Raw genomic sequence first — 8,989 nt, 5'->3', positions numbered from 1 at the left:
GGAAGACGGGTAATGTGCTATTCTCTTTCGAATTTCTTATGGAACGTCATGACAACATACAATAGGTGCAGGAGCAGGCCATTAGGCCCTTCGAGCCAGCAACACCATTCAATGTGATCATGGCTCATCATTCTCAATCAGTACCTCGTTCCTGCCTTCTCCCGGTACCCCCTGACTCCGCTATCCTTAAGAGCTCTATCTAGCTCTCTCTTGAATTCGTTCAGAGACTTGGCCTCCCCTGCCCTCTCAGGCAGTGAATTCCACAGATTTACAACTCTCTGACTGAAAAAGGTTTTCCGCATCTCAGTTCTAAATGGCCTACCCCTTATTCTTAAACTGTGGCCCCTGGTTCTGGACTCCCTGGCCCCTGGTTCTGAACTTGTTTCCTGCCTCTAACGTGTCCAAACCCTTAATAATCTTATATGTTTCGATAAGATCCCCTCTCATACTTCGAAATTCATGTGTACACAAGCCTAGCCGCTCCAGTCTTTCAACATACCACAGTCCCGCCATTCCGGGAATTAACCTAGTAAACCTACGCTGCACCCCCTCAATAGCAAGAATATCCTTCTGTCAAATTTGGGGCACAAAACTGCACACAGTACTCCAGGTGCGGTATCACTAGGGCCCTATATAACAGCAGAAGGACCTCTTTACTCAACTCCTCTTGTTATGAAGGCCAACATTCCTTTGGCTTTCTTCATTGCCTGCTGTACCTGCATGCTTCCTTTCTGTGACTGATGCACTCAGACACCAAGATCTCGTTGTACGTCCTCTTTTCCTAACTTGACCTTTCAGATAATAATCTGCCTTCTTATTCTTACCACCAAAGTGGATAACCTCACACATATCCACGTTAAACTGCATTTGCCATGCATCCGCCCACTCACACAAACTGTCCAAGCCACCCTGCAATCTCCTAGCATCTTCCACACAGCTCACACGACCACCCAGCTTTGTATCATCTGCAGATTTGCTAATGTTACTTTTAATCCCTTCATCCAAATCATTAATGTATATTGTAAATAGCTGCGGTCCCAGCACCGAGCCTTGCGGTACCCCACTAGTCACCGCCTGCCATTCTGAAAGGGACCCATCTGTCCCCATTCTTTGCTTTCTGTCTGTCAACCAATTTTCTATCCATGTCAGTACCCTACACCCAATACCACGTGCTCTAATTCTGCCCACTAATCTCCTATGTGGGACCTTGTCGAATGATTTCTGAAAGTCGAGGTACACCACATCCACCTGCTCTCCCCTAGTTACATCCTCACAAAATTCCAGAAGATTAGTCAAGCATGATTTCCCCTTCGTAAATCCATGCTGGCGCAGAACGATCCTGTTACTGCTATCCAAATGCTCCGCAATTTCGTATTTTATATTTGACTCCAGCATCTTTCCCACCACTGATGTCAGACTAAGTGGTCTACAATTTCCCGTTTTCTCTCTCCCTCCTTTCTTAAAAAGTGGGATAACATTAGCTACCCTCCAATCCACAGGAACTGATCCTGAATCTGTAGAACATTGGAAAATGATCCACAATGCGTCCACAATTTCTAGAGCCACCTCCTTAAGTACCCTGGGATGCAGACCATCAGGCCCTGGGGATTTATCAGCCTTCAATCGCACCATTCTACCCAACACCATTTCCTGCCTAATGTGAATCTCCTTCAATTCCTCCGTCACCCTGGGATCTCTGGCCACTAGAACACCTGAGAGATTGTTTGTATCTTCCTTAGTGAAGACAGATCCAAAGTACCGGTTCAACTCGTCTGCCATTTCCTTGCTCCCCATACTAAATTCCCCTGCTTCTGACTTCAAGGGACCCATATTTGCATTGACTATTTTTTCCGCTTCACATACCTAAAAAAGCTTTTACTATCCTGCTTTATGTTATTGGCTAGCATACCCTCATACCTCATCTTTTCTCCCCGTATTGCCTTTTTAGTTATCTTCCGTTGCTCTTTAAGAGATTCCCAATCCTCTGGCTTCCCACTCTTCTTTGCTATGATATACTTCCTCTCTTTTATTTTTCTGCTACCCTTGACTGCCCTTGTCAGCCACGGGTGCCTCTTACTCCACTTACAATCTTTCCTCCTTTTTGGGATAAATTGTTCCTGCAACTTCTGCATTGTTCCCAGGAATACCTGCCATTGCTGTTCCACCGTCTTCCCTGCTAGGGACTCCTTCCAGTCAAATCTGACCAGCTCCTGCCTCATGCCTCTGTTATCCCCTTTGCTATACTGTAATACTGGCAATTCCGATTTTCCCTTCTGCCTCTCAATTTGTAGATTAAAACGTATCATATTGTGATCACTGCATCCTTATGGCTCTTTTACCTCGAATCCCCTTGTCAGATCAAGTTCATTGCACAACACTAAATCCAGAATTGCCTTCTCCCTGGTAGGCTCCTGTACAATCTGTTCTAATAATCCATCTCGGGGGCACTCCACAAACTCTCTTTCCTGGTGTCCATTACCAACCTGATTTTCCCAGTCTACCTGCATGTTGAAATCTCCCATAACCACCGTAGCATTACGTGTGCAACATGCCAATTTTAGCTCTTGATTCAACTTGCAACCTATGTCGAGGCTACTGTTTGGGGGACTGTAGATAACTCCATTATGGTCTTTTTACCCTTACAATTCCACATTTCTATCCATACTGATTCTACATCTCCTGATTCTATGTCCCCCCTTGCAAGGGAGTGAATATCATTCTTCACCATCGAGCGACCCCACCCCCTCTGCCCACCTGTCTGTCTTTTCTAAACGTTGTGTTCCCCAGAATATTCAGTTCCCAGCCCTGGTCCTCTTGTAGCCAGGTCTCTGTGATTCCCACAACATCATACTTGCCAATGTGTAACTGAGCCTCAAGCTCATCCACTTTAGTTTTCATACTTCGCGCATTTAAATACAATAATTTTCTCCATACAGAAGTGTTGTGAAATATGTCGTCTTTTTTCATGTCTTTCATGCGTTTGCTTTAGATATTCAGCATTTCCCCTGAAATAAATAGCAAATTCGCCAAATAAATCTAAAATTTGAAAGACGTACCAGTGTCCTTGGCAAGTAGCTGTTGCCCTGAAAAATAATCACGAAACATTCTCGAACTTATCTTTGATTTTTGTTCGTTTCACTTACCGATCCTACTAATATTTCCTGAGCTATGATACCTCTGTACAGGTGTTACGCAATTCATATTAAATCTTATTGTGACCAAGGATTCTGATCTAGGACTCGAAACCACGCACATAAAGGGACATATGTAATGGGTGGCAGGTCAGCCCAGCTTCAAGTAAAGAATGCATTGAGATAACTGATGACATTTCGTTTATTTTTAAATGACTGAAATATGCGACTTTGCAGTTTAATGTCGGATAATCCTTGCACCAAAATTGGATGACACGTCTTACATGTGGTGGGATAGCTCCACGCGAGGAGAGATTGGATCGTAATACAGTTTAGAATAATACTTGTCATGTGCAAGTCTCAATAGTTGAACTAACAGTATGAAGTTCAAAATGAAATAGTGAATGTTTACATTATGAGTTCTGAAGCGAGCGAATTAGAGTTGAATACTCACTCGTAGATTCCCGGAGAGCTAGCAGTTCTGAAGGAAAAGGAATTATCATTTTTTACATCAGAAAGCAAAATACTGTATAACTTTTAAATTTCAATAGCAGTTTCCTATTTGTACATCAAATCAACGAACTAACCTACCTGCCCTGATTGCATCTATTCGACCGTCTGCGAAAAATAACGCAATTTTAAAATGCAATCGCATTAGAAATGGCGAGATTACTTTGTCGTACCTAATGTTATTTTACCGGCATTGTAGAAACCTAATATGGGAATGACATTGAATCATGCTGTCTCCTCTAACATCTCAAAACCCCGTTTTGTTCTACGTTACATGACCCCTTTATTAAGTGCTTATAACCTAGTCCGCTATATCGAAGATATTAGTAGACACGCGTATACAGTATTCTGGAAGCATCGTATTACAGACCTGCGAAAAAAATCCCGGCAGCAACATTAATGCAAAGCTTTAATTAATGCGAAGCTTACTATCGGAAAGACCATTAGGCACTTTAAACATTGTGTTTTGGATGGTTCCACAATTATAAGCCGGAGTTTGCAGAGAGGCTCATAAATGATACCGTAGTTCGAGTAACTACGGTATTATTCATGAGCCTCACTTCAGCGAATATATTTAATATATCCTAGCCACTCCTTGCAGATCTTAACAACATAAAGCTGTTTTCTCTCTCGTTCCTACTTCTGAATAAGCGGTCGTCGAACTCAAATAATAACGATGCATGCTGAGTGTTTCCTAGATTTTGTGGTTTTAGTTGAATCACTGTGCTTGCATCACTTTGTTTCCAACTAATTCACTATTAATGTGTATGACTCACCAGTGTCTATCATTTTGTCCTGGGCTGTATAGCGAGAAACATAAAACGACAGAGCTTATCATTAATCTTACCACCATTACCAAAATGTCAACAATATATGTCTTAGAATGCTAATCTCGTTGTAAGAACGAAATCGAATCGTTTTATTTAATTGTTGACGATGTTTACCTTGTTCTAAAACGACTATTTTTTGCTCTGTTAAGGTAAAGGGATGATCATGATAAGCTGCAACGTCAAACTTGAAAATTGGCGTCTAAATTTCCAGTCAGTTAACATGACAATAAACGTTTGACAGTAAACAAAGACACCAGACAAAAATATCGAACAAAACGTGGTAGAGTAACTCAACGATATGGGCAGCATCGGTGGAGAACATCGATAGCGACGTTTCGGGTTTGTTCAAAACATTGGAAAGAGCAGTGTCTTACATGATGGAACTCATAAATGTATCATGGATTTGGATGACAGAATTCCTTAAAATAGAGAAGGGTTCTGACCCGAAGTGTCGTTGTTTTGTCCATTCACCCAAACAGTTGCTACTTAATTCCCTGAGTTTCTACAGAAAGTTGTGTTTTGCGTAGGATTCCAAACATTCTCTTTGTTTCGCGGGAAAACGGTTTGCTCCGAGCTACAAATGGGGTTCCACATGTCATTGTTCCTGGTAGGACCTTCCCTGTAAATAGTGCTCTGACCGTTAGGGTGTTCTGCGTGGATATGATTGTACGCGGGATTTCAGAATTTACATTATATTTGTTCAGACCGATAAATATTTGAAATGAATGCAACAAAGCGTAAGGACAGCCAACAATCTGCAAATTAAGTTTAACGAACCGGCATTTTCCAGCAATCGAGTCAGGTCGTCGTTTTCTGAAAAATATATAATCCAGTCAACAACTTCAGTGAAATTTTATGTATTCTTAAGAATTATACTAGTTTTCGACCAGCGGGCGTTGAGCGCTGGATCTTAACTTGCAAAATTCTATGATATGTTCAAAATGTACACTTTTCACGTTCACGGAAGCACATTTTTGTGCTAATTGCTATGTGTAAGGTTTGCATACAAAAAGTATTGCAGATCGGAGGGAAACCGGGAAATATTCATATGTTTGGTAAATAAGCAAGCATCAAGTTGTTATTGACATGTTTAATGATACTGTGTACTTCGTAAGAACACTTAAAAAATGTTAAGATAGCAACAAACGCCCGCAGAGGATTTTTTCCTTTATTTTACCCTTCAACATTAACTATTCAATCGCATTTTTATTTACTGCTGTTTAATGTAGCGACTTGCCATATAATATTGGCAGCGAATAAACATTGACATATTTCTGCTGGATTGCAGTCACGCCATATCATAGGGCCAAGATCGGCGAAAACTTCCAAATGCATTGCCCAACTTATTATTATGAATAGGAATTGCATGCTGTAAATTGAGGAATGAAAAGGGCATTGCTCCCAGGGCGTTTACAGTCATGCAGAATTAATTGCCAGCTCACACGCAATCGGAGATCCGTATAATTATGACGTAGCGGTGCTAGTTCAATTCGTAACACAATTCCACTCTAATGCATGCAAGCATATATGCTGCAGGTATTTACGTATATTTAATTCAAATAACACGTATTTTATCGTAACTCAAACGGTGAATTTATTATGGGGAAGAAGGAACTGGCAGACTAGTTGAACCGGTACTTTGCACCTGTCTTCACTGTACTTGTGGTGACGGAGTAACTGAAGGAAATTCACATTAGGCAGGAAATTGTGTTGGGTAGACTGATGGGTATAAAAGCTGATATATCCCCAGGGCCTGATGGTCAGCATCCCAGGGTACCCAAGGATGTGACTCTCGAAATCGTGGACTCATTTGTGATAATTTTACCATGTTCTATATATTCAGGATCAGTTCCTGTGGATTGGAGGGTAGCTAATGTTATCCCACATTTTAATAAAGGAGGGAAAGAGAAAACAGGAAATTATAGACCAGTTAGTCTGACATCGGTGGTGGGGAAGATGCTGGAGTCAATTATAAAAGAAGAAATTGCGGAGCATTTGGATAACAGTAACAGGATCGTTGTGAGTCAGCAAGGATTTACGAAGGGGAATTCATGCTTGACTAATCTTCTGGAATTTTGTGAGGATGTAACTAGGAAAATTGACAGGGGAGAGCCGGTGGATGTGGTGGACCTGGACTTTCAGAACGCCTTCGACAATGTCCCACATAGGAGATTAGTGGGCAAAATTAGAGCACATGGTATTCGGGGTAGGGTACTGACACGGATAGAAAATTGGTTGGCAGACAGGAAGCAAAGAGTAGGGATAAATGTGCCCCTTCAGAATGGCAGGCAGCGACTAGTCGGGTACCGCAACGCACGGTGCTGGGAACTCAGCTATTTGCAGTATGCCTGAGTGACTTGGATGAAGGGAATAAAAGTAACATTAGCAAATTTGCAAATGACACAAAGTTGGGTGGCAGTGTGAACTGTGAGGAAGATGCTATGAGGTTGCAGGGTGGGCAGATTGATGACAGATGCAGTTTAATGTGGATAAATGTGAGGTTAGAAGAACAGGAAGGCAGAATATTATCTGAATGGTGTCAAGTTAGGACAACGGGAAGTAGAACGAGATTTGGGTGTCGTAGTTCATCAGTAACTGAAAGGAAGCATGCAGGTACAGCAGACAGTGAAGAAAGCCAAAAGAACGTTGGCCTTCATAACAAGAGGAGTTGAAAAGGAGCAACGAGGTCCTTCTACAGTTGTACAGGACCCTAGTGAGACCACACCTCGAGTATTGTGTGCAGTTATGGTCTCCAAACTTGAGGAAGGACATTGTTGCTATTGAGGGAGTGCAGCGTAGCATCTCGAGGTTAATTCCGGAATGGCGGGTATGTCGTACGTTGAAAGACTGGAGCGACTGGGCTTGTACACTCGGGAATTTAGAAGTATGCGAGGGGATCTTGATAACACTTATAAGATTATTAAGGAACTGGACACGCAAGTGGCAGGAAACATGTTCCCGGTGTTGGGGGAGTCCCGAACTAGGGTTCACAGTTTAAGAATAAGGGGTAGGCCATTCAGAACAGATATGAGGAAAAACTTTTCATTTACAGAGTTGTGAACCTGTGGAATTCTCTGCCTCAGAAGGCAGCGAAGGCCAATTCTCTGGATGCTTTCAAGAGAGATTTCGATAGACCTCTTAATGATAGCGGAGTCAAGGGATATGGAGAGAAGGCAGGAACGGGTACTGAATGTGCATGATCAGCCATGATCACGGTGAATGTCGGTGCTGGCTCGAAGGGATGAATGGCCTACTCCTGCACCTATTGTCTATGTTCTGTTGTCTATTGACAGCGGCTGACATTGCTGTATTTAGTTAACAACGTACAAGTAAGAAAATAGATGACGATTATCAGACTTCAAGGCATTTTTCATGAGAGAAAAAGAGTAAAATCAAATCAACTGTCCTTCGATGCCTTCCAGTGACATCTCAGAACGCAATGCGGTTAACAATGGAAAGGAATCAAAGAGCAGACTTGCTGTGCATCGCTGTAAGTGGGAAATCTCATCACCAGAGCAAGGAGGTTGTTTCTGCTTGAAAGGCAAGTTTCAAACACAATGCGGCAAGTTAACGCAAACCTCGTTTACCATGAAGTAGATGGAAAGTGCAGGTGCCAAATCCGGATTTCGTATTAATTTTATATGAAATGAATTTGGACCTTTTGGCAAAACCTAGCGTACGGGAATAATATTACATTTCGGTTCCTTCTGTATGAAAACTCATAAAACGGGTTACAGAAAAAAATGAAAATAATTATTTTGTACTTAACACCTGAAGATAATGTGTTGTTGTTGGAATTGAGCAAATCAGTCGCTGGTGTAACATTTACCAGTCCATTAAAAAGTTGTCACCATCAAGATACTTGAAAGCAATCTATCCAAGGAGCATTACCTCTTTGTTTCAATTCTTTCTCCTTTTCTGAAAAAAAAGGAATGAAAAAAAGTCATAGGGAATTCATCGTACATGGACAATTTGTTAATAAAGAAGCGAATAAACGACCTATTTTTTAACCAATCCTGATTCTGAGATTTTTATTCCTGCGTTCCACGCTTGAGTAAAAGTAAAAACCGTCCTCGTCTTTGTCCTATTGAGCGATTTGAGATGCTTATATATTTTAATCAGAAATCACAACACTGATATGTCACCACGGACACTTAGAGAATGAAATGGATAACGGCACGCTTAATCCAGTCGGTAGCCAAACAAAAAATTGGATTCCCATGATGTAGCTGTGTTCTCAATATTTTCTACATTTGGAATCTAATGTTATGAAACTGATCTGTTGAGCGACGAGCTGTTTGCAATAATAGTTACAGAATGTTGGCTAAATTTGGATTATGTTATTTTTCTTGGATACATTGTTATTCTGATGACCTTATATGAAGCACATTATATGTTTTAAAAAAATTACAGCATCATATTCAATTTTTATTCCTGTTTCAGTAAAAAATATGCAGGAGTCCAGTAGATTTCAACAATTTTATGACAAACCTGAAGAGTTAATAAGATTTTGAAGCT

General features: G+C 41.2%; 1 pseudogene; it reads right to left on the bottom strand.

The window, feature by feature from the left end:
- The window catches only part of LOC144602903 (uncharacterized), a 54,987-nt pseudogene that overhangs the window by 21,696 nt on the left and 24,302 nt on the right, over positions 1-8,989 (bottom strand).

The sequence above is a fragment of the Rhinoraja longicauda genome, chromosome 19, assembly GCF_053455715.1.
Source record: "Rhinoraja longicauda isolate Sanriku21f chromosome 19, sRhiLon1.1, whole genome shotgun sequence".
In the NCBI taxonomy this organism is placed as follows: domain Eukaryota; kingdom Metazoa; phylum Chordata; class Chondrichthyes; order Rajiformes; family Arhynchobatidae; genus Rhinoraja; species Rhinoraja longicauda.
Note: the sequence above shows the minus strand (reverse complement) of the source record. Positions and strands in the feature narration are given on the sequence as shown.